Source organism: Apium graveolens, unplaced genomic scaffold (assembly GCF_009905375.1).
Source record: "Apium graveolens cultivar Ventura unplaced genomic scaffold, ASM990537v1 ctg4511, whole genome shotgun sequence".
In the NCBI taxonomy this organism is placed as follows: Eukaryota; Viridiplantae; Streptophyta; class Magnoliopsida; order Apiales; family Apiaceae; genus Apium; species Apium graveolens.
This window is the reverse complement of record NW_027418575.1, coordinates 1,219-26,419: the sequence shown is the minus strand read 5'-3', so window position 1 is coordinate 26,419 and position 25,201 is coordinate 1,219. Positions and strand designations below refer to the sequence as shown.

The following is a 25,201-nucleotide window of genomic DNA, read 5'->3' as shown; positions in this document are numbered from 1 at the left end:
AACTCTAACCATTTTACTTGCCCTGTGTAATCATAAGGAATAACTTGTGTTTAAATCGTTATGTTGTCAAATTCTGTAGACATATAGGGTCTCAACATAATCGATGCCTATTTAACTTCTATCTTAATTGTGGATGCTTGGTAGATTGGTATTAGTACAATGAAAGTTGGCTTTTATCAGTTTCGTGTTGTTCGATTAATATCATCACTATTGCATGCTAAGGGTAACGACAATGACTATTGAAGGAAGTAGTAATGAAGTTATGATCTCATGAGTGTTTTAATATTATTAATTCAAGTGTCAATTAAGTGCTTAATTCTCGTAGTTAATTGTAGTTAATAATTAGTTAATCAAATCTAAGTGTTATTGTCTTAACATTGAGAAGTAATTATACATTGGTGAGTGAGTGTTAATTGAACATAATTAGTCCGAGTCTCTGTGGGAATGAATTAGAAAGTATTATATATTACTTGTGAACGCGTATACTTGCGTGTATTATTAGCGCGTGTTTCCGCCCTAACAAGTTTTTGGGGCCGCTGCCGGGGACTCGGCGTATTTGTTTAGTTTATGTACTTACCATCAGTGGTCATTAGGACTCATTGATTAAGACTTGTTACTTATTGTTTCCGGTTGTGTTTCAGGTACTTTAGCGAGCGTTTATGCAAACACGTTCTCGTACTCGCAAGAGGACTTTAGATACGGCTGAGGAGACAGACGAAGTTCCTGGTATTCCGGAGAAGATTGATTTTAAAGATTGGGATGTAGAAAGTGAGCAGAAAGAACCAGAAATGGGTGATCGTATAGTTTAAGAAGATCCAGCTCTTATGGACTTTTCTCGGCCTAAAATTGATGACATTCAGTCAAGCATCCTTCATCCGTCTATTCAGGCTAACACTTTTGAAATCAAGCCGGGCACTATTCAGATGGTGCAGAATTCTGTTTCTTTCGGAGGTGCTGCGACTGAAGACCCCAACATGCACATAAGGAATTTTGTCAAGATCTGCAGTACTTTCAAATATAATGGTGTGACTGATGAGGCTATCAAGCTGAGGATTTTCCCATTCTCACTGAGGGATAAAGCTAAGGACTGGTTACATTCTGAACTAGCTGGGTCCATCACTACTTGGCAAGATCTTGCGCAAAAGTTTATGGTAAAGTTATATCCAATGGCGAAGACTACGGCTATGAGGAGTGCTCTTACTCAGTTTGCGCAGCAGCCTACAAAATCCATGTGCGAAGCTTGGGAGCGCTACAAGGAGATATTGAGAAAGTGTCCACATCATGGTATGCCTGATTGGATGGTGATCACTGGTTTCTATAATGGTTTGGGGGCCCAATCTCGGCCATGCTCGATACAGCAGCTAGAGGCGCCTTGTGGGCCAAAAGCTATACTGAGGCTTATAATCTGATTGAGACGATGGCTGCAAATGAGCATCAAAACCCAACTCAAAGGATGATGCATGGGAAGGTAGCAGGTATTTTGTAAGTTGATGCAGCTACAGCTATTGCAGCGCAGCTCCAAGCGTTGTCTATGAAGGTCGATTCTTTAGCCACCTATGGAGTCAATCAGATAGCTATGGTCTGTGAGCTTTGTGCAGGTTCTCATGCTACGGATCAAGGTTCTCTGGTTAATGAATCTGTTCAGTATGTGAACAATTATCAGCGACCGCAGCAGCCTGTGCCAGCTACTTATCATCCTAACAAGAGAAATTATCCAAATTTCAGCTGGAATAATAATCAGAATGCTATTCAACAACCATATCAGCAAGGCATAAGTAAACAGTTTAATCCACCTGGATTCCAGCTACCACAGCATTATGCTCAAAGGAAATCCTATCCTTAACAAGGAGGTGCAGCTCCACCCTCTAGTGCTGATTTTGAGGAACTTAAGCTGTTGTGCAAAAGTCAGGCGGTTTCTATCAAGACCTTGGAAAATCAAATTGGTCAAATAGCCAATGCAGTGCTCAATCGTCAACCTGGCACAGTTCCCAATGATACTGAAGTGCCAGGAAGGAAGGAAGCTAAAGAGCAAGTCAAAGCTATTATCTTAAGGTCTGGAAAAGTTGTTGATGCTGAAAAAGCAAAAGACGGGGAAGCTGAAGTTGGTGATGAAGAAGCTAAGCAAGGGGAGAAAGCGGCGGAACCAAGGAAGACTACTGTTAAACACACTCTGCATGAGGGTAATACAGGGGAGAAATAGCTCTATCCTCCACCACCTTTCCCTAAGAGATTGCAACAACAAAAGCTGGATAAGCAGTTAGGTAAGTTTCTGCAGGTGTTCAAGAAACTTCACATCAATATACCTTTCGCTGAGGCTCTGGAGCAAATGCCTAGTTATGTGAAATTTATGAAGAGTATTCTTTCAAGGAAGGTGAAACTGGATGACCTTGAGATCGTTGCTCTAATGGAAGAGTGCAGTGTTGTGCTGCAACAAAAGTTACCTCCAAAGCTTAAAGATCCAGGTAGCTTCTCCTTGCACCATTGGCAAGTTGTCTTTTGACAAGTGCCTGTGTGATTTGGGAGCAAGCATCAATCTGATGCCGTTGTCGATCTTTAAAAAGTTGAATTTGCCTGATCCAAAGCCCACCTACATGTCTCTACAATTCGCTGATCGTTCTATTACATACCCACGATGCATAGTGGAGGATGTGCTAGTAAAGGTGGATAAGCTCTTCTTTTCTGCAAACTTTGTTATTCTGGATTTTGAGGAAGATAAGAAGATTCCCATAATCTTGGGGAGACTTTTCTTGGCTACAGGCCGTACCTTGATAGATGTGTAGAAAGGTGAACTTACTATTGATAAGTGGCATTTTATACCACTTAAAACGTCTTATAATGGCTTGAATTGATGTCTTGAAATCAAGTATTTTATGTATTTGATGCATTTTTCTAGTGTTTGTCCATTTCAGGGTATTAAGTGCATTTCGGGAGAGATTTCATCAATAATAAGCCTTGGCATGTGTTTAGCATTGGAAGCGGGAAGATAGGAGCAGATTGCAGCGAAGAAATGGGAGAAAAACAGAGCAGTTTCCCGTAGGGAGCTGAGCGCCCGCTCAGCTCTGCTGAGCCACCGCTCAGGAAGCTGAGCGCCCGCTCAGGAATGCTGAGCGACCGCTCAGGGACGAAAAATCAGAATATTTATTTTAGACTCCTGATTATGTTTAACTTCCAACTTCTGAGTTAGCTGGGCTTTATGGGACTCCTATATAAGTAGATTTCAGAGACGTTTCACAAAGGTTGGATCGTAGTATTAATCGAAGAGCAAGGAGATAAGGATGAAGACCGTTTTAGCATATCGCAACGAAGAGGAAGCATATTTTCTTGTGATTCTTTATTTCATTATAACGTTGGATGCTAGTTTTCTTTACTTTGAACCTATTTACTCTTGTGATGTACTCTGGTTTAATATAAATAGTTTTAGTTATTATTCTTGTATGTTATTATCATGTTTTTATATGAACCAATGATGACGATGAGTGCTATCATGGGCTAATCATGATCACGGGGTCGTAACGGATTTACTATGGAATTCTTTAGTTGATTGTTTAATACCTTAGTGTGTGATGATTGTATGATATCTAGTATTGGTTGTGCGTATTCATCTTATGTGCATCGCGAACATATAAGATAGGGTGTTAATCTCTTGTGAAGTGATGGTGGATCTTGAGGTTTAGAACTTGTCATGCTAGCATAGGTTCATGTAAGAGTATGCATGATTAGTGGGTAACTCTAACAATTTTATTCGCCCTATGTAATTAAAAGGAATAACTTGTGCTTAAATCGTTATGTTGTCAATTTCTGTAGACATATAGGGACTCAACATAATTGATGCCTATTCAACTTCTATCTTAATTGTGGATGCTTGGTAGAATGGTATTAGTACAATGAAAGTTGGCTTTTTTCAGTTTCGTGTTATTCGATTAATATCATCACTATTGCATGCTAAGGGTAATAACAATGACTATTGAAGGAAGTAGTAATGAAGTTGCGATTTCATGAGTGTTTTAATATTGTTAATTCAAGTGTTAATTAAGTGCTTAATTTTCGTAGTTAATTATAGTTAGTAATTAGTTAATCAAATCTAAGTGTTATTGTCTTAACATTGAGAAGTAATCATACATTGGTGAGTTAATTTAATTGAACATAATTAGTCTGAGTCTCTGTGGGAATGAACTAGAAAGTATTCTATATTACTTGTGAACACATATACTTGCGTGTGTTATTAGCGCATGTTTTCCCCTCAAAAAGGTTTTGGCACCGCTGCCGGGGATTCGGCGTATTTGTTTAGTTTATGTACTTACCATCATTGGTCATTAGGACCCAGTGATTAAGACGTGTTACTGATTGTTTCCGGTTTTGTTTCAGGTACTTTTGCGAGCATTTATGCAAACACGTTCTCGTACTCGCAAGAGGACTTTAGATACAGCTGAGGAGACAGACGAAGTTCTTGATATTCCGAAGAAGATAGATTTTGAAGATTCGGATACAGAAAGCGAGCAGAAAGAACCAGTAAGCATGGGTGATCGTATAGTTCCGGCAGATCCAACTCTTATGGACTTTTCTCGACCCCATATTGATGACATTCAGTCAAGCATTCTTCATCCGGCTATTCAGGCTAACACCTTTGAAATCAAGTCGGGCACTATTCAGATGGTGCAGAATTCTGTTTCTTTTGGAGGTGCTGCGACTAAAGACCCCAACATGCACATAAGGAATTTTGTCAAGATCTGCAGTACTTTCAAATATAATGGTGTGACTGATGAGGCTATCAAGCTGAGGGTTTTCGCATCCTCACTGAGGGATAAAGCTAAGGACTGGTTACATTCTGAACCAGCTGGGTCTATCACTACTTGGCAAGATTTGCGCAAAAGTTTCTGGTGAAGTTTTATCCAATGAAGAAGACTGCTGCTCTGAGGAGTGCTCATACTCAGTTTGCGCAGCAACCTACAGAATCTATGTGTGAAGCTTGGGAGCGCTACAAGGAAATGTTAAGAAAGTGTCCACATCATGGAATGCCTGATTGGATGGTGATCACTGGTTTCTATAATGGTTTGGGGGCCCAATCTCGACCCATGCTCGATGCAGCAGCTGGAGGCGCCTTGTGGGCCAAAAGCTATACCGAGGCTTATAATCTTATTGAGACTATGGCTGTAAATGAGCATCAAAACCCAACTCAAAGGATGATGCTCGAGAAGGTAGCAGGTATTTTGGAAGTTGATGCAGCTACAGCTATTGCAGCGCAGCTCCAAGCGCTGTCTATGAAGGTCGATTCTCTAGCCACCTATGGAGTTAATCTGATAGCTATGGTCTGTGAGCTTTGTGCAGGTTCTTATGCTACAGATCAGTGTTCTCTTGTTAACGAATCTGTTCAGTATGTGAACAATTATCAGCGACCGCAGCAGCCTGTGCCAGCTACTTATCATCCTAACAATAGAAATCATCCAAATTTTAGCTAGAGTAGTAATCAGAATGCTATTCAGCAACCATATCAGCAAGGCGTAAGTAAACAGTTCAATCCACCTGGATTCCAGCAACCACAGCATTATGCTCAAAGGAAATCATATCCTCAACAAGGAGGTGCAGCTCCACCCTCTAGTGCTGATTTTGAGGAACTTAAGTTGTTGTGCAAAAGTCAGGCGGTCTCTATCAAGACCTTGGAAAATCAAATCGGTCAAATAGCCAATGCAGTGCTTAATCGTCAACCTGGCACACTTCCCAGTGATATTGAAGTGCCAGGCAGGAAGGAAGCTAAAGAGAAAGTCTAGGCTATTACCTTAAGGTCTGGACAAGTTGCTGATGCTGAAAAAGCAAAAGAAGGAGAAGCTGAAGTTAGTGATGAAGAAGCTAAGCAAAAGGAGAAAGCGGCGGAACTAATGAAGACTACTATTGAACATACTCTGCCTCAGGGTAATACAGGGGAGAAATAGCTCTATCCTCCACCACCTTTCCCTAAGAGATTGCAACAACAAAAGCTGGATAAGCAGTTCGGTAAGTTTCTGGAGGTGTTCAAGAAACTTCACATCAACATACCTTTCGCTGAGGCTCTAGAGCAAATGCCTAGTTATGCGAAATTTTATGAAGAGCATTCTTTCAAGGAAGGTGAAACTGGATGATTTTGAGACCGTTGCTCTAACGGAAGAATGCAGTGCTGTGCTGCAACAAAAGTTACCTCCAAAGCTTAAAGATCCAGGTAGCTTCACCATTCCTTGCACCATTGGCAAGTTGTCTTTTGACAAGTGCCTCTGTGATTTAGGAGCAAGCATCAATCTGATACCGTTGTGGTTCTTTAAAAAGTTGAATTTGCCTGATCCAAAGCCCACCTACATGTCTATACAATTGGCTGATCGTTCGATTACATACCCACGAGGCATAGTGGAGGATGTGCTAGTAAAGGTGGATAAGCTCTTCTTTCCTGCAGACTTTGTTATTCTGGATTTCGAGGAAGATAAGAAGATTCCCATAATCTTGGGGAGACCTTTCTTGGCTACAGGCCGTACCTTGATAGATGTGCAGAAAGGTGAACTTACTATGCGGGTGCTGGATCAGGATGTGACATTCAATGCATTCAAAGCGATGAAATTCCCTGCAGAAGATGAGGAGTGCTTAAAAGTGGATTTGATTGATTCCGCAGTTACTTCAGAACTTGATCATATGCTAATGTCTGATGCATTAGAGAAAGCCTTAATGGGGGATTTTGACAGTGAGGATGAGGATTGGAATGAGCAACTATAATATCTAAATGCTTCTCCTTGGAGGCGAAAGCTAGACATGCCATTTGAATCTCTTGGTACTTCTGACCTCAAAAATGCTGAAGGAATGCTCAAACCATCTATTGAGGAAGCACCTACCTTGGAGCTTAAACCATTACCTCAACATTTGAGGTATGTTTTTTTAGGTGATACATCTACTTTACCTGTTATTATTGCATCTGACCTTTCAGGTAGTGAGGAGGACAAGCACTTGAGGATCTTGAGAGAATTCAAATTGGCTATTGGATGGACTATAGCAGACATCAAAGGGATCAGCCCTTCGTATTGCATGCATAAAATTCTGCTAGAGAAAGGTAGTAAGCCAACTGTTGAGCAACAGCGCAGACTTAATCCTATCATGAAAGAAGTGGTGAAGAAAGAAATTCTGAAGTGGCTGGATGCATGAATCATTTATCCTATTTCTGACAGTTCTTGGGTGAGCGCCGTGCAATGTGTACCTAAGAAAGGCGGTATCACTGTGGTAGCAAATGAGAAGAACGAGCTCATCCCTACTCGAACAGTCACAGGATGGAGGGTATGCATGGACTACAGAAAGTTGAACAAGGCCACAAGGAAGGATCACTTCCCTCTTCTATTTATTGATCAGATGCTTGACAGGTTGGCCGGTCATGAGTATTATCGTCTTCTGGATGGTTATTCGTGGTATAATCAGATATGTATTGCACCAGAGGATCAAGAAAAGACTACCTTCACTTGTCCATTTGGCATGTTTGCTTTTCACAGAGTTTCATTTGGCTTATGTGGCGCACAACCACTTTTCAGAGATGTATGATGGCTATATTCTCTGATATGATTGGAAATAATGTCGAGGTGTTCATGGATGACTTCTCCGTCTTTGGACATTCGTATGATGAATATTTAAATAATATTTGTGCGGTGCTCAAAAGGTGTGTGGAAACTAATTTGGTGCTCAACTGGGAAAAATGTCACTTTATGGTGCGTGAAGGCATTATTCTTGGGCATAAGGTCTCTAGCAAGGGTCTTGAGGTGGACAAAGCCAAGGTGGGAGTCATTGAAAATCTTCCACCACCTATTTCTGTGAAAGGAATCCATAGTTTTCTTGGACATGCGGGTTTTTATCGGCGTTTCATCAAGGACTTTTCGAAGATATCTAAGCCGTTGTGCAACTTGCTTGAGAAGGATGTGCCTTTCAAATTTGATGATGAATGCTTGAAGGCATTCGAGACGCTCAAGAAGAGTTTGATAACTGCACCAGTTATTACGGTACCTAATTGGACAGAGCCTTTTGAGATGATGTGTGATGTGAGTGATTATGTGGTGGGCGCAGTTCTTGGGCAGCGCAAGAATAATCTCTTTCATGTGGTCTACTATGCTAGCAAGACTTTAAATAGAGCTCAAATGAACTACACCACTACTGAGAAGGAGCTCTTGGCTATAGTCTTTGGTTTCGAAAAATTTCGATCTTATTTGCTTGGGACAAAGGTGACAGTGTTCACTGATCATGCGGCCATCCGCTATTTGGTCTCCAAGAAGGATTCGAAGCCTAGACTCATTCGTTGGGTGCTCTTGCTACAGGAATTTGAGTTAGAGATCAAGGATCGAAAAGGTACTGAGAATTAAGTAGCTGACCATCTGTCTAGATTGGAGAATCCTGAGTCTACTTCACATGATAAGACATTGATCGACGAATCTTTTCCGGATGAGCAGTTGTTCGCAGTTCAGGAGTAAGAGCCATGGTTCACAGATATTGTGAATTATCTTGTCAGCAATATAATGCCTCCTAATATGAATACAACTCAAAAGAAGAAGTTTCTGCATGAGGTGAAGTGGTATATGTGGGATGAACCGTATTTGTTTAGACAGGGAGCTGACCAGATCATCAGGAGATGTATCCCATTCTGTGAGACGGAGGGGATATTACGAGACTGCCACTCCACAGTTTATGGTGGACATTATGGTGGTGAGAAGACGGTAGCTCGTATTTTGCAAGCAGGTTTTTTCTGGTCTACTTTATTTAAGGATGCTCATCAGTTCATTTTAGGTGTGATCGTTGCCAAAGAGTGGGAAATCTTACGAGAAAGGATGAGATGCCGTTAAATGTGATGCTTGAAGTCGAGGTCTTTGATGTTTGGGGAATCAATTTCATGGGGCCATTTGTCTCGTCCTGCAATAATCAGTACATCTTGCTGACAATCGATTATGTCTCAAAATGGGTAGGAGTCAAAGCTCTGCCGACGAATGATGCAAAGGTAGTGTTGAATTTTCTTCATAAACAGATTTTTACAAGGTTTGGAACGCCACGAGTAATCATAAGTGATGAAGGGTCGTATTTCTGCAACCGTAAGTTCACTTCTATGATGCAGTGCTATAATGTGAATCATCGTGTTGCTACTGCCTATCATCCGCAAACGAATGGTCAAGCGGAAGTGTCTAATAGAGAGATCAAGCGCATTTTAGAGAAGGTTGTTTGTCCGTCAAGGAAGGATTAGTCTTTAAAGCTCGATGAAGCTGTTTGGGCTTACAAAACAGTATACAAGACTCCACTTGGGATGTCCCCGTTTCAACTTGTGTATGGTAAGGGATGTCATTTACCTGCGGAGCTTGAGCATAAGGCCTATTGGACGTTGAAAAAGTTGAACCTGGATCTAGATGCAGCTGGAAAGAAGCGAATGCTTCGGCTAAATGAACTTGATGAATTTCGACTCCAAGCGTACGAGAATAACAAAATGTACAAGGAAAAAGTGAAAAGGTGGCACGACAGGAAGCTATATCCTAAGTCATTTATGTCGGGGCAGCAAGTTCTTTTATTCAACTCTCGTCTCCGACTTTTTCCTGGAAGGTTGAAATCAAGGTGGCCTGGACCTTTTATTGTCAAAACTGTGTTTCCACATGGAGCGGTGGAGATTTTTGAGAATGATCTGGACCAAGCATTCAAGGTTAATGTTCAGCGTTTGAAGCATTACTATGGGGACACGGCAAACCGGGAAGTGGTTAGTGCCGTTTTATTGTCAACTTGATTAAGGTACTCTACGTCAAGCTAATGACGAAAAAGAAGCGCTTCTTGGGAGGCAACCCATAATTTGTTGTTACAGGAACCCTTAGAAGTTAGTAACCTATCCAAAAACCACAAAAAAATTAGAAAAACAGGGCAAGATTTTTTTTTCCAGAAGACCCCTGAGCGCCCGCTCAGCTCTGCTGAGCGCCCGCTCAGGGCCCGATTGGTAGAATTTTTTTTAAGCCTTATAAAAATCCAAAAAAATCTGAAAAATCAAAAATCAAAACACAGCCCCACTACCCACGAATTATCTTCCCATTACCCACATTTTTAACCCTCAAACCCACTCCTAATCAAATTTTACCCTAATCTCTACCCTATATATACATACAACTATTCCATATACTCCCCCATACACTTTCAAATCTTAAACTCTCTCCCATATTCAAAAACACAAATCTTAAACACTTTTTCTCAGTTTCAATGGCACCCAAGAGATCCAGGACTATTGATAGCAGCAGCACTGTTCCTACTACTGATTCTTCGAGGGGTACTGCTGCGAGGCCTCGATTATTTGATAGGGATACTGAGGAGGAGTATATTAGGCTTCTGGGTAAGCCGATTTTGAAGGAGAGGGGATTCTTACCATCAGGGAGGGATGGTGAGTTGTTGCCAATGATTGCTGAGAAGGGTTGGATTGCTTTTTGTGAGTCACCAGAGGCAGTTCCGATGAGCGTTGTTCGCGAGTTCTATGCGAACACGAAGGCTGAAAAGAATGGGTTTTTTGTTGTGCGGGGGATGACGGTGGATTATCACCATAAGGTGATTCACCGTGTGATTGTGCAGTGACAGAGGAAGCCCACGGAGGAGAATTGGAATGAGAAGACTGCTGAAGATTTTGACTTGGATTTGATTTGTGCTACTCTCTGTAGGCCGGGCACAGTTTGGACTTTCAAGACTGGGACTAACGAGTATCGCCATTTTCCGGAGATTGCGATGAATAGATATGCCCATGCATGGAATGCCTTTATTTGCGCTAAAGGTTACAGTTGAGCGTGCACAGTTGTTATGGGGCATTTTGAATGAGGAGTACTATATTGACCTTGGTGAGTTCATCTACCAAGGAATTCTGAAGTTTTTGAGGGGAGCTAAGCACATGAACATCCCTTATGCATCCACGATTATAAATCTTTGCTGAGCAGTGGGAGTTTAGTGGCCGTCTCACGAGCAGTTATAGCTACCGGCTGCTCCTATTGACTCCGGGACTCTGAATGCGATGTAGGAGTGGACTGGTGGAGAGCCCGAGGAGCATGGGCTGGGTTATCGTCTTCCAGGAGGGCGTCCAGCACGCGGTGCTACCATGGCGAGACCAGGGTGTGATGAGGCAGGCTTTTCTAGAGCTCAGGAGGGTGCTGGGATGGCTGATGTCCAGTATAGGAGGCTGTCAAGGAGGATGGATACTATGTACGAGACGTAGAGCAGGTTTGCTCAGGAGCTCACCCTTGCGCTTGGGAATGCTTTTAGAGGCCTTGGAGCTGACATCCAGTGGCCAGTTTTTGGTGAGGACTCTGCATATCCGCTTCCTGATACTCCACCCTCTGAGGGTGATGATGATGATGATCTCTCCGAGTAGGTATACCCTATGTTCCTTTCTACTACCTTCACTGGGGAAAGTGAAGATTTTAAGTTTGGGGTGGTAGTTAAGGAATATTTTGTGTGTTTGTCATATAGTTGCATATTCATGATAATTTAGTTCATATAATTGCATATTTTTGCCATATAGTTTATTTTATTTTATTTTGTAGCTTTATTTATCATGCCATGCAGCTCATGCATATACCATGATCCCTTTTGCGTTGCTTTACCAATTGATTTGTGATATTGATGCACGTGTAGTGATAGCGTTAAAGTGATGTTGAGTCTTGTAGATTGACGTGCATGCTAGAAACACTTGTAATTTCACTAAGTCTTAAAGAATGCTTAAGGACTAGATTGTTATTATGGTTTGATGGTTTTCAAGATTAATCTATACATTATGCTTATAATTTATAATAGGTTCTTAGTGATAAAAGGCATGAAAAGAAAAATTGGAGTAAAAAGTGGAATTCATTGCTAATTGTGGCTAGGCATCAATTGGCTAGTAGCCGGCTCGTATTTTTATGCGATTAGTCTAGGGTTGAGCAAGATGAAGCGAAACGCACTTGCTCAGAAATTTTGAAAAAAAATATGGAAAAAAAGAAAAGAGAAAAAAGAGGAAAAAAAAAAGAAAAGAAAAGAAAAAATAGAGAGTTAATGCATAATTGATCACGAGTGGGCTCTTTGGTATTCGAGTTATTAAGTTCTTAGGGGACTTTGTACCTAGTGACCTAAGGCTTTTATAGTATGTGATCCGTTAACCCAACACTCGCTACATGGATGACATTGTATAAGTCTTTTGTGGACCTCACTCATTGCACGGTTAAATAAGCATTTGAGTGTTGTGTTAAATAAAAAGCATGATTCCGTAATAAGCTCCAGTAATCTTGAAGTGTTATAAGTCATTTTGTGCCTAGAATTTTATTCTTCGTATAATCATGTGATTACCTTGAGGATAGTCGAGTTATGATAATTGATCTAGTTTTGAAGCATATCTGTTAAGCATCCGCACACACCACGTTTCCGGCTTTATGTTGGTTTGCATGATTTGATTGATCTTTATTCGCCTAATTAAATTTGTTGAGATGTCGTAAGTTGGTTGGTTTGGTCGTAGTTAGGAGGATCGCTGCATTTCATATAGATTCCATTCATGCATGTTTTCGTTTTGTTTTTGAGTCTGTGACGCTTAAGGACAAGCATCGATTTAAGTTTGGGGGAGTGATAAGTGGCATTTTATACCACTTAGTACGTCTTATAATGGATTGAATTGATGTCTTGGAATCAAGTATTTTGTGTATTTGATGCATTTTTCTAGTGTTTGTGCATTTTAGGGTATTAATTGCATTTCTGGAGAGATTTCATCAAGAATAAGCCTTGGAATGTGTTTGGCATTGCAAGTGGGAAGATAGGAGTAGAATGCGATAAGAAACGGGAGCAAAAATAGAGCATTTTCCAGAAGGGGTCTGAGCGCCCGCTCAGCTCTGCTGAATGACCGCTCAGGAATGCTGAGCGGCCGCTTAGGGATGAAATTTTAAAATAATTATTTTAGACTCCTGATTCTGTTAAGCTTCCAACTTCTGAGTTAGTTGGGTTTTATTGGACTCCTATATAAGTAGTTTTCAAAGACGTTTCATATAGTGTTGAATCGTAGTATCAAGCGAGGAGCGATGAGATAAGGAAGAAGATCGTTTTAGCACATCACAACGAAGAGAAAGCATATTTTCTTGTGATTCTTTATTTCGTTGTAACATTGGATGCTAGTTTTCTTTACTTTGAACCTAATTATTCTTGTGACGTACTATGGTTTAATATAAGTAGTTTTAGTTATTATTCTCGTGTGTTATTATCATGTTTTCATATGAACCCATGATGACGATGAGTGCTATCATGGGCTAATCGTGATCATGGGTTCGTAACGGATTTACTATGGAATTCTTTAGTTAGTGTTTAATACCTTAGTGTGTGATGATTGTATGATATCTAGTATTGGTTGTACTTATTCGTCTTATGTGCTTCGCAAACATATAAGATAGGGTGTTAATCTCTTGTGAAGCGATGGTGGATCTTGAGGTTTAGAACTTGCCATGCTAGCATAGGTTCATGTATGTGTATGCATGATTAGTGGGTAACTCTAACCGTTTTACTTGCCCTGTGTAATCATAAGGAATAACTAGTGCTTAAATCGTTATATTGTCAAATTCTGTAGACATATAGGGACTCAACATAATTGATGCCTATTCAACTTCTATCTTAATTGTGGATGCTTGGTAGAATGGTATTAGTATAATGAAAGTTGGCTTTTATCAGTTTCGTGTTGTTCGATTAATATCATCACTGTTGTATGCTAAGGGTAACGACAATGACTATTGAAGGAAGTAGTAATGAAGTTGTGATCTCATGAGTGTTTTAATATTGTTAATTCAAGTGTCAATTAAGTGCTTAATTCTCGTAGTTAGTTGTAGTTAATAACTAGTTAATCAAATCTAAGTGTTATTGTCTTAACATTGAGAAGTAATTATATATTGGTGAGTGAGTGTTAATTGAACATAATTAGTCTGAGTCTCTGTGGGAATGAATTAGAAAGTATTCTATATTAATTGCGAACGCTATACTTGCGTATATTATTAGCGCGTGTTTCCGCCCTAACAAAAGGGTGCAAAGTCACTCTAATATGGTGAAAAGTGACTTACATGGTTGATTAGAGCCAAAATGTGGAACAAAATTTACTTGTATAAAAGTGGCACTAAGAGGTGGTTACAGGATGTTAAATTGGATGTATATGATGTTAGCATGTTAATTATACATATATATTATGGAAAGTGACTCTTATAGGGTGTAAAGTGACACTAATATTGTGAAAAGTAACTTACATGGTTGATTAGAGCCAAAATGTAGAACAAAATTGACTTTTATGAAAGTGTCACTAAGATGTGGTAAAAGGATGTTAAATTGGATGTATATGACTTTATCATGTTTATTGTACAAATATATTGGAAAGTGACTCTTATAGGGTGCAAAGTGACTCTAATATGATGAAAAGTAACTTACATGATTGATTAGAGCTAAAATGTAGAACAAAATTGACTTGTACGAAAGTGTCACTAAGAGGTGGTAAAAGTATGTTAAATTGGATGTATATGATGTTAACATGTTAATTGTACAAATATATGGTGGAAAGTGATTTTTGTAGGGTGCAAAGTGACTCTAATAAGGTCAAAAGTGACTTACATGTTTTATTCGAGCCAAATTGTGGAACATAATTGACTTCTATGAAAGTGGTACTAATAGGTGCTAAAAGGATGTCAAATAGGATGTATATGATGTTAACATGTTAATTATACAAATATATGATGGAAATGACTTTTATAGGGTGAAAAGTGACTCTAATATGATGTGAAGTCACTTACTTGATAGATGAGATCCAAAATGTGGCCCAAAATTGACTCGTAGGAAAGGGGTACAAAGAGGTGGTTAAAGGATGTCATATTGCATGTTCATGATGTTAACTATTAATTGTATCAATATATGGTGGCAAGTGACTCTTATAGGGTGCAAAGTGACTCCATTATGGTGAAAAGTGACTTAAAGAGTTGATTAGAGCCAAAATGCGGAACAAAATTGACATGTATGAAACTATCACTAGGAGGATGTATATGATGTTAACATATTATTTGTGTAAATATATGGTGGAAAGTGACTTTTATAGGGTGTAAAGTGACTCTAATATGGTGAAAAGTGACTTACATGGTTGATTAGAGCCAAAATGTGGAACAAAATTGACTTGTATGAAAGTGTCACTAAGAGATGGTAAAAATATGTTAAATTGGATGTATATTATGTTAACGTGATAATTATACGTATATATTGTGGAAAGTGACTCTTATAGGGTGTAATGTGACTCCAACATTGTGAAAAGTGACTTACATGGTTTATTAGAGCCAAAATATGGAACAAAATTGACTTGTATGAAATTGTCACTAAGAGGTGGTAAAAGGATGTCAAATTGGATGTATATGATGTTAACATGTTATTTGTGTAAATATATGGTGGAAAGTAACTCTTATAGGGTGTAAAGTGACTCTAATATGGTGAAAACTGACTTACATGGTTTATTAAAGCCAAAATGTGGAACAAAATTGACTTGTATGAAAGTGGCACTAAGAGGTGGTTAAAGGATGTTAAATTGGATGTATATGATATTAACATGTTTATTGTACAAATATATGGTGGAAAATGACTCTTATAGGGTGCAAAGTGACTCTAATATAATGTAAAGTCACTTGAATGACAGTTGAGAGCCAAAATGTGGCCCAAAATTGACTCGTAGGAAAGGGGTACCAAGAGGTGGTTAAAGGATGTCATATTGCATGTTCATGATGTTAACTATTAATTGTATCAATATATGGTGGCAAGTGACTCTTATAGGGTGCAAAGTGACTATAATATGGTGAAAAGTGACTTAAAGGGTTGACTAGAGCCAAAATGTGGAACAAAACTGACTTGTATGAAACTGTCACTAAGCGCTGGTAAAAGGATGTCAAATTGGAGGTATATGATGTTAACATGTTAATTGTGTAAATATATGGTGGAAAGTGACTCTTATAGGGTACAAAATGACTCTAATATGGTGGAAAATGACTTATATGGTTTATTAGACCAAAAATATGGAACAAAATTGACTTGTATGAAAGTGGAACGAGGATGTGGTAAAAGGATGTCAAATTGCATTTATATGATTATAACATGTTAATTATACATATATATTGTGGAAAGTGACTCTTATAGGATGTAAAGTGACTCTAATATTGTGAAAAGTGACTTACATGATTGATTTGAGCCAAAATATGGAACAAAATTGATTTGTATGATAGTGACACTAAGAGGTGGTAAAAGGATGTCAAAATGTCTGTATATGATGTTAAAGTGTTAATTGTAAAAATATATTGGAAAGTGACTCTTATAGGGTGCAAAGTGATGATAATATGATGAAAAGTAACTTACATGGTTGATTAGAGCCAAAATGTGGAACAAAATTGACTTGTATGAAAATGTCACTAAGATGTGGTAAAAGGATGTTAAATTGGATGTATATGACTTTATCATATTTATTGTACAAATATATTGGAAAGTGACTCTTATAGGGTGCAAAGTGACTCTAATATGATGAAAAGTAACTTACATGGTTGATTAGAGATAAAATGTGAAACAAAATTGACTTGTATGACAGGGTCACTAAGAGGTGGTAAAAGGATATTAAATTGGATGTATATGATGTTAACATGTTAATTGTACAAATATATTGTGGAAAGTGATTTTTATAGGGTGCAAAGTGACTCTAATATGGTGAAAAGTGACTTACATGGTTGATTCGAGCCAAATTGTGGAACATAATTGACTTGTATGAAAGTGGCACTAACAGGTGGTAAAAGGATGTCGAATAGGATGTATATGATGTTGACATGTTAATTATACAAATATATGATGGAAAATGACTCTTATAGCGTGCAAAGTGACTTTAATTTGATGTGATGTCACTTACTTGATAGATGAGATCCAAAATTTGGCCCAAAAATGACTCGTAGGAAAGGGGTACCAAAAGGTGGTTAAGTGATGTCATATTGCATGTTCATGATGTTAACTATTAATTGTATCGATATATGGTGGCAAGTGACTCTTATAGGGTGCAAAGTGACTCTATTATGGTAAAAAGTGACTTAAAGTGTTGATTTGAGGCAAAATGTGGAACAAAATTGATTTGTATGAAACTATCACTAAGAGGTGGTAAGAGGATGTCAAATTGGATGTATATTATGTTAACATGTTAGTTGTGTAAATATATGGTGAAAAGTGACTCTTCTAGGGTGCAAAGTGATTCTAATATGGTGAAAAGTGACTTACATGGTTGATTAGAGCCAAAATGTGGAACAAAATTGACTTGTATAAAAGTGGCACTAAGAGGTGGTTAAAGGATGTTAAATTGGATGTATATGATGTTAACATGTTAATTATACATATATATTGTGGAAAGTAACTCTTATAGAATGTAAAGTGACTCTAATATTATGAAAAGTGACTTACATGATTGATAAAAGGTGGTAAAAGGATGTCAAAATGTATGTATATGATGTTAACATGTTAATTGTACAAATATATTGGAAAGTGACTCTTATAGGGTGAAAGTGACTCTAATATGATGAAAAGTAACTTTCATGGTTGATTAGAGCTAAAATGTGGAACAAAATTGACTTGTACGAAAGTGTCACTAAGAGATGGTAAAAGTATGTTAAATTGGATGTATATGATGTTACCATGTTAATTTTACAAATATATGGTGGAAAGTGATTTTTATAGTGTGCAAAGTGACCCTAATATGGTGAAAAATGACTTACATGGTTGATTAGAGCCAAATTGTGGAACATAATTGACTTGTATGAAAGTGGCACTAACATGTGGTAAAAGGATGTCAAATAGGATGTATATGATGTTAACATGTCAATTATACAAATATATAATGGAAAATGACTCTTTTAGGATGCAAAGTGACTCTAATATGATGTGAAGTCACTTACCAAAATGTGACCCAAAATTGACTCGTAGGAAAAGGGTACCAAGAGGTGGTTAATGTGGCGCCCTCCAAACCTGGGTCAGAAGTTTGGGGTCCACACACACCTTATTTATAACCTGCTTATAACAATAATAAAGATAATAATAATATGCACACAAGCCAAACACACTATTATATTACAAACGTTCAAATCCCAACTATTCCAAACTCAAAACTGAGTATTAAACATTATTACACTTTTACAGACTTAAATTATCCCAAAAGAAGCCTACTAGCTCGGCTCAATCAACCTGAACCCCTAGCTCTCGCGCTGGACTAGGATCCTCGGTACCAACCGGTTCCTTTTTAACTGGAAAAGAACAGAAACAATATCGCACAAATGAGCTAACTAGCTCAGCAAGTCACAATGACAAAACTGAGAATAATGATCATCAGGTGAACATGGTTATGATATCAAGTGAACAATGGATTATGATTGTAATAACCCCAATTTTTGGAAATTTTTGAAACCCTTATGAATAGTGTTTTTGCTGAATGAGAATACTTTTCATGCCACACTATGTAGGGGTTCTGTTATGGATATTCTGAGATTTTATTAGTACTCTATATCGTATATAAGTGTATGTAAAGATCGTCAGAATCCAATTCCGAACACTTTGATTTTTCCCGGAAATCCACTAGATACGGAAAGAATTGAGTATAAGGTAACAGGATAAAGAGGATTTAAATTAAAGGATTATAAGAGAGGATCGTAAAAGGAATATAATGTATTGAGAAAGGTTAAGGAAACCCAAGTAATAAGATCCCGGGTATGATCCCTCAAACGATAAACGAAAATGAAAGTTAAGCGAACCGTATAACAGATTAGCGGTCATTAGGCAAACAATTAGGAAGTTAATCAAGGAGGTTAGGGATGATGAGGTCATCCAACCAATAAGAAGAGGGCAAATAAGGGATGATGACATCATAAGCATGACATAAGCATGACATAAGGGGAAGGAGATGTGGTGGATTTAAAACCACACAAAGTTCAAGGTTAGAGAGGTAATTAACCAAAAACAAAACAAAAACAACCAAGCTAGCCAAAACAAATAAAAAACACAAAATCATTTCATTTCTCCCACATTTGCTCTCGGCTTTTCTCCATTTCAAGAAGAGAAATTTTCAAAATTCAAGTTCCAAGCTTCCTTAATTGGTAAGTTAATTATCTAGTACTCCTTATGCATAGATATAGCTATCCTATGAGTTTAAGCCTCCAATTCATTCTCAATCTTCTCCAAGAAATCAATGAAGAAGACAATGAATAGTGATTTCAAGGTTTTTAACTTGATTTTTCTTGTTTTTCCTTTAAGATCCAAGCATCCTAAAGACATCTCAAGGCTTCTTAAGGCTTCCTAGCTACTCACATCACTTCAAGGAAGGTATAACATCTCCAAACCCTAGCTTTACTTTGTATATTAGGATGATTTTGATAGTTATGGTAAAAGAGTAGCTTGATGCTTGTTGGTTTAGAGTTTGGGTTGGAATGGTAGTGAATTGAATGTTGAAAATCTTATGGTTTGGTTAAAGGACTTAAGTATAGTTTAAATTCAAGTTTAAGAATAAGTATAAATTGTTAATATTGAGTTGATCAGGGCTGTTATGATGTAGTGTGGATGGATGTTGGTTGTATGAATGAATTGGGATTGATTGGTGGTTGAATTGGAATGGTATAAAATTGGGAAATCGCGTAAACATAGCCGTCGTAATGTCCGATTTACTTTAGACTGCTTTTGTTCATAACATTAGGACCCGAGAACTCCCTGCTAGGTTTTGACCATTTCCTTGATTAGATAGTTCATGTTACGAGCTTCGTTTTGATATGTGGTTCGTTTGATTCCGATGTACGGTTTAGGAGAAACGGCCGTTTTAAGTAACGACGTTTCGCGAACGAACCAATACCCCTCACCTTACTTTGAAACATAGGTTAAAGACCTTAAATGACTATTTGGGGTATGAAACATTTATGTAAAGTGGATTAGGCAGTTGGTAAGGTGCTCGCGAAAGAATCGCCTTAAAACTCTTAATGGCTAATTTATTAAAAATGGTGGAGCCGAAGGTACTCGAGCGACTTAAGTGAATCGTTAAGCGCGAAAGCGAACGTTAGGACTCTAAATGGTTAAAGTCTAGTTTCTTAAGCGACCGGGGTTTAATTCCGACTTATGTTGTTGTTCATAGGTTATCGGACCCACTCTAAGCTTAAGTCTATCCGGGAGCACTCAGGCAAGTTTTCTACCCGTTATACTATTGTTGTGATGTATATATGTATATGCATTATCTTGTGATAAGTGCATGATTGTTATTAGTAAATTCTTGCGATATATCAGAGCATGTTGATATGATATATATGCATGCCTGTTTCGTATTCTTGATTTATATATCTGTTGGTTCAAATGCTTATTAGTTGCATAATACCTATGCTAGAGATAAGCAGTAGTTGCGTATACCCTGAGTGTAGGGGACCCAAAGGTGAACCCTTTTCTAAAACCGGGAGTAGATGTTCCCGAGTATATTATATATATTTATATATATATATATATATATATATATATATATATATATATATTGATGTAGTTTTCAAAACTATTAATCGAATAAGGTTTATTCGATAACTTTATATTATCTAATGAATATTATTTTGAATATTCATTCAGGGGCTTATGACTCCGTTTATTTTATCAATGAATATTATTTTGAATATTCATTCGGGGGCTTATGACTCCGTTTATTTTATTAATGAATATTATTTTGAATATTTATTCGAGGGCTTATGACTCCGTTTATTTTATTAATGAATATTATTTTGAATATTCATTCGAGGGCTTATGACTCTGTTATTTTATTAATGAATATTATTTTGAATATCCATTCGGGGGCTTATGACTCCGTTTATTTTATTAATGAATATTATTTCGAATATTCATTCGGGGGCTTATGACTCCTTTTATTTTATTTAATGAATATTATTTCGGATATTCATTCGGGGGCTTATGACTCCTTTTTTATTGAATATTATTCGAATATTCATTCGAGGGCTTATGACTCCTTTTATTTTATTTAATGAATATTATTTCGAATATTCATTCGAGGGCTTATGACTCAGTTTATTTTATTATGTTAGGTCACACTTTCACTGTAGAGGAGGTGAATACAGTGCTTATTACAATCAAATCAAACTTCAAGAACTTATGTAACAAAAAACAAACTTTATTTAAACAATAAACTCTGTTACAATCTGGAACTGTTATCTCTCAGTGATGAACAAAATATCACGAGAGCTACTAGGGTTATAATAAATAATATTCTCGATAACGATAACACTTTTAGTGTAAACCCTATGTCTGTGTTTATATACTACACAGTTACAAGATAATCGCTAATTGATATGGAATATAATTCTGCTTCCTAAAATATATCAATCAGATATCTTCTATTCCAAGTATTCCATTCTTCACGGAATTCCTTCTTCATGCATATCTCTTCTTATGTTTATCTTGATCTTCTTAACTTTAATCAGCTACTGTCCTTATCTGATCGTCCTTCAGCACTTAAGTTCTGATATCTATCTCCTGATAACATAAGTACTGATATCCCTTAAGTTCTGACTTCCAGTATAAGTACTGATCAGTTAAGTACTGATTTGTTCTGTTCAAATAAGATCTGAAATCTAAACATAAAACATATTAGCCATGACATTATCAAATATATCTAACAATCTCCCCCAACTTGTAAATTAACAAAATATACAAGTTTAACAGATATTTGATGATGTCAAAAACATTAAGTACAAATGCATGAGAAATAGACAAGATAACTACAACTTACAGTCCTTAAAGTTTTTACCAATTCAACTTCTGATAACAACTTCAATCTGTATAAATATCAGAATTCAAGCAGTTGTAGATCTTCGACTTGGCTTCATCATTTTCTGATCTCTCTGATGTCAGGAGTTGTTCTGAGATAATTCTTCAACAAACATTTCTCAGCATATCTGAGTTCATCAATCATTCTCCGTTTGACATCCTTAAGCTCTGCAGTATCTTCACCAGTTTGAAATATTGCAGCTCTGAGATCATTAATCTTTGCTTTTCTCAACTCCCGATCTAGTCTTATGACATAAGCTTTATTAGACTCTAGATTGAATTCAAGCCCCTTAATACCAAGATACGTTCTGATCTGTGCAGTATTAGGCTTCATATCAACAATATCACCATTGTGATTTCTGTACTTTGGAACATATCTGCTGTCAGACTTAACAGAATAAAGTCTTTTCTGTCTCTGAATCTGTTCCTTTAAGTAGTTTGCAGCAGTCTCTGTTATTCTGTCATCCACTTGAAGTAAGAATAATACATGCTCCAATTCTTCAAAATACTTCAATGGAATGGCATTTTGTCTTATATGATAAACCCTACCATCTGTCATGAAATACAACATGATGTATTCTTTCAAGAAGGTATGGTAAACCATCTGTACAGATTCTAGTTGATTCAATCTCTCAGGAGTTGCTCCAATACCTGGTTCACTCAAGGAAGTTGGATCATCGGTAGTGTTGTGTACTCTTCTTTCATCAGCACTTCCCAATCCAGTTTTATCTCTAGCTTCCTTTCCAGTAACTACTCTTGCTTCAAAACCACTCGAAGTAGTCTTCAAAGATTGAGTCTGTTTTGCTTTAGTGAATCCTGGTAGGAGTGTTTTAGATTTATTTTCTGATATCAAGTTAACTTGAGCACTGTCAGAGGTTACTTGCTTCTTCTGAATATCAGAACTTACAATTTCTTGACTCTGAACAACTTGAGCCATGTCAGAGGTTGTTTTAAGAACTTTTCTTGAAGTCAGAGCAAGATTATCTTTTCCATCAGTAATTTCTTCTTCCTCAGGAGGTACATAAGGCTTGATAGGTTCACCAACCTTTTCTTTACCCTTGGATCTTGGATCTATCTGTGGTTGTGATCTAGCCAAAGTTTCTTCAGTATGTATCCTTTCTTTGATCACAATGCCTTTAGGTTTTGGAAGTAATTTTTTACCAGAAGCTTCAGATTTAGATGTGACTTTATCTGATTTAAGTCTTGCTTCTTCTTCCTTTAAACTTTCCAAGTCCATCCCTGGATTTTCTTGAAGAAATAACTGTCTTGACATTTCCTCATCAAGATCTAGAAGTTCATCAGAACTTATCCTTTTACCAGCAGCTGAACTTATTCTTTTCCCAGTATCAGAACTTGTTCTGTGACTAGCTTGTCTTGATGTAAACCTTCTACCTTGACTATGACCACCACCCATTCCAGAGTTTCCTTGGTCATCTTTTCCATCATCCTTTCCTTGCAGTGACTTATTGGTTTTGCATTTGGACTTAATTACCTTCTCCCCCTTTTTGGCATCAGCAGGTAATAAAAGAGAGATAAGTAGTTCCACTGAGGTCTGGATTTCAGTAAGTTGCGATTGCTGAGAAGCTTGATTTGTCAGAATTTGATCAATCTGAGCTTGTTGCTTCTCTTGAGTTTTCTCAATATAAGCAACCCTGTCAATGGTAGGTTGGAAGAACTTTTTCTTATCAAGTTTCCAAACTTGTTCCTGTTTAATAAAGTTCTCCTGAATCTTGTGTAGCTCTGCATGAGTGTTGGAATGAAGACCTTGTAGATGTTTAGTACTCAATGCAGTGACTCTAAGCTGGATTTTAAAATCATCAGAATGTAACATTTCATCAGCTTTAGTCAAGTGCTCAGCAAGATGTAAAGCATTTGGAACACATGAAACTGAGTTCCATTCCTTAGTCCACTCCTGACCTGCAGGAGTTTCACTCCAAGAGACTGGTGCATCCCTGATAACAAACTCCTTTAGCAGTTCAGTCTTAGAAGGAGTATGTCCTGAAGGACCTGCTTCATCAGCATCTACAGTTGTAGCAGCTTCACCAGTATCTCCAACATTTGCAGCATCAGAACTTAAAGAATCAGTATCTTCTGATAAGACAACTGTATGAGTAGCAATGGAGGCTTCAACATCCTCTAATTGCTGATCTGATACTAAGTTCTGATCAACAGCCATATCCTGATGCTTACCTAAAATCTGATCATCATCTTGATGCAGAGAAGGTGTTAGTGATAACTCAGGAGTTTGAACAGCATCAGTAACAGGTGTTGTGGAAGGATTATTTGATGTTGGAGCTTCTAAGAAAAGTATTTCAGGCACAACCAAGTTCTGAATATCAATTTCAGCACTTGTGCCTGAATCAACAAGAGGTATAGAAGGTGAATTAGCCTTGTCAGATACAGGTTCCTGAGATGGAGTTGATGGAGAAGAAGTGACTGGAGCAAATTCCTTGTCTTGTGAGATCAGAGATTCCTGATCCCCTTCCTTAGCTGCTTCCTCCTCATCATCTGAAACTGGCCTCTGTGCCCTCTGTTTCTTGTACTTCCTTGTTGATTTGGATTCCTTGGGAGTTGCAGGAACCGTCATACGTCTAAGCCTCTTAAGAAGCCTAGAACCCCCAATTGCAGAATCCTTCTGAGAAGTTGCCTTCTCAGCTTCATATATCATAGGTTCTGAAGAGGGAATCTGATCCTCAGAGTCTGATTCATCTCTCAAAGTAATCCTCCTCTTCTTCTGAGATGTTTGAGGAACAGTCTTTGTTCTCTTTGGCTTAGAGGATGTAGGCTTCACAGTAGGTGCTGAAGAAGAAGGTTGAGCAGTCTGTGAAGTGGAGAGATAGGATTTGAGATAAGTTCTGAGGGTAGGTTGAGTAGAATGAGGGACTGAGGTTGATGGATTCTGGTTATGGTGAGTTGGTTGAACATTTGAGTAAACAGATTTGTAAGTAGCAGGATCAGCATTTACCAGAATCTGTTTCACAGACTGAGGAATCTGTAATTGTCTCACCATTGATTTCTTTGTGTCAGCATTTATCAGGTCGTTAAAGTACCTTTTTGCAACCTTAAAAGGTGGGGTTTGAGTGCTGACTAACTGGGGTTCAGCAGTACAATACGTATAAATAAGTTGACAGAATCTAGCAAAATAAACAACATCTCGATCCTCTGTCATCCTATCCCCAATAAAACCAATTATTCCAGTTGCAAAATCAAAATGAGTTTGATGGATAATAGCATACCCGATGTGCTGACTCAGAATTGGGATGGCATCAAAATTTGAACACTTGTTGCCAAAAGCCTTGGTGATGCAATCGAAGAAGAAACTCCATTCTCTTCTGATATTAGCCCGTTTCAACTGTCCAAGTTTCGTCAGGCT

General features: G+C 37.9%; 2 non-coding genes across 2 annotated transcripts; both read right to left on the bottom strand.

The window, feature by feature from the left end:
- Positions 1-1,181: 1,181 nt before the first annotated feature.
- On the bottom strand, positions 1,182-1,288 carry LOC141702005 (small nucleolar RNA R71). The gene has a single exon (XR_012566976.1). It is a non-coding gene; the product is annotated as a small nucleolar RNA R71 (small nucleolar RNA).
- A 3,619-nt stretch (positions 1,289-4,907) lies between these two features.
- On the bottom strand, positions 4,908-5,014 carry LOC141702004 (small nucleolar RNA R71). The gene has a single exon (XR_012566975.1). It is a non-coding gene; the product is annotated as a small nucleolar RNA R71 (small nucleolar RNA).
- Positions 5,015-25,201: the final 20,187 nt, after the last annotated feature.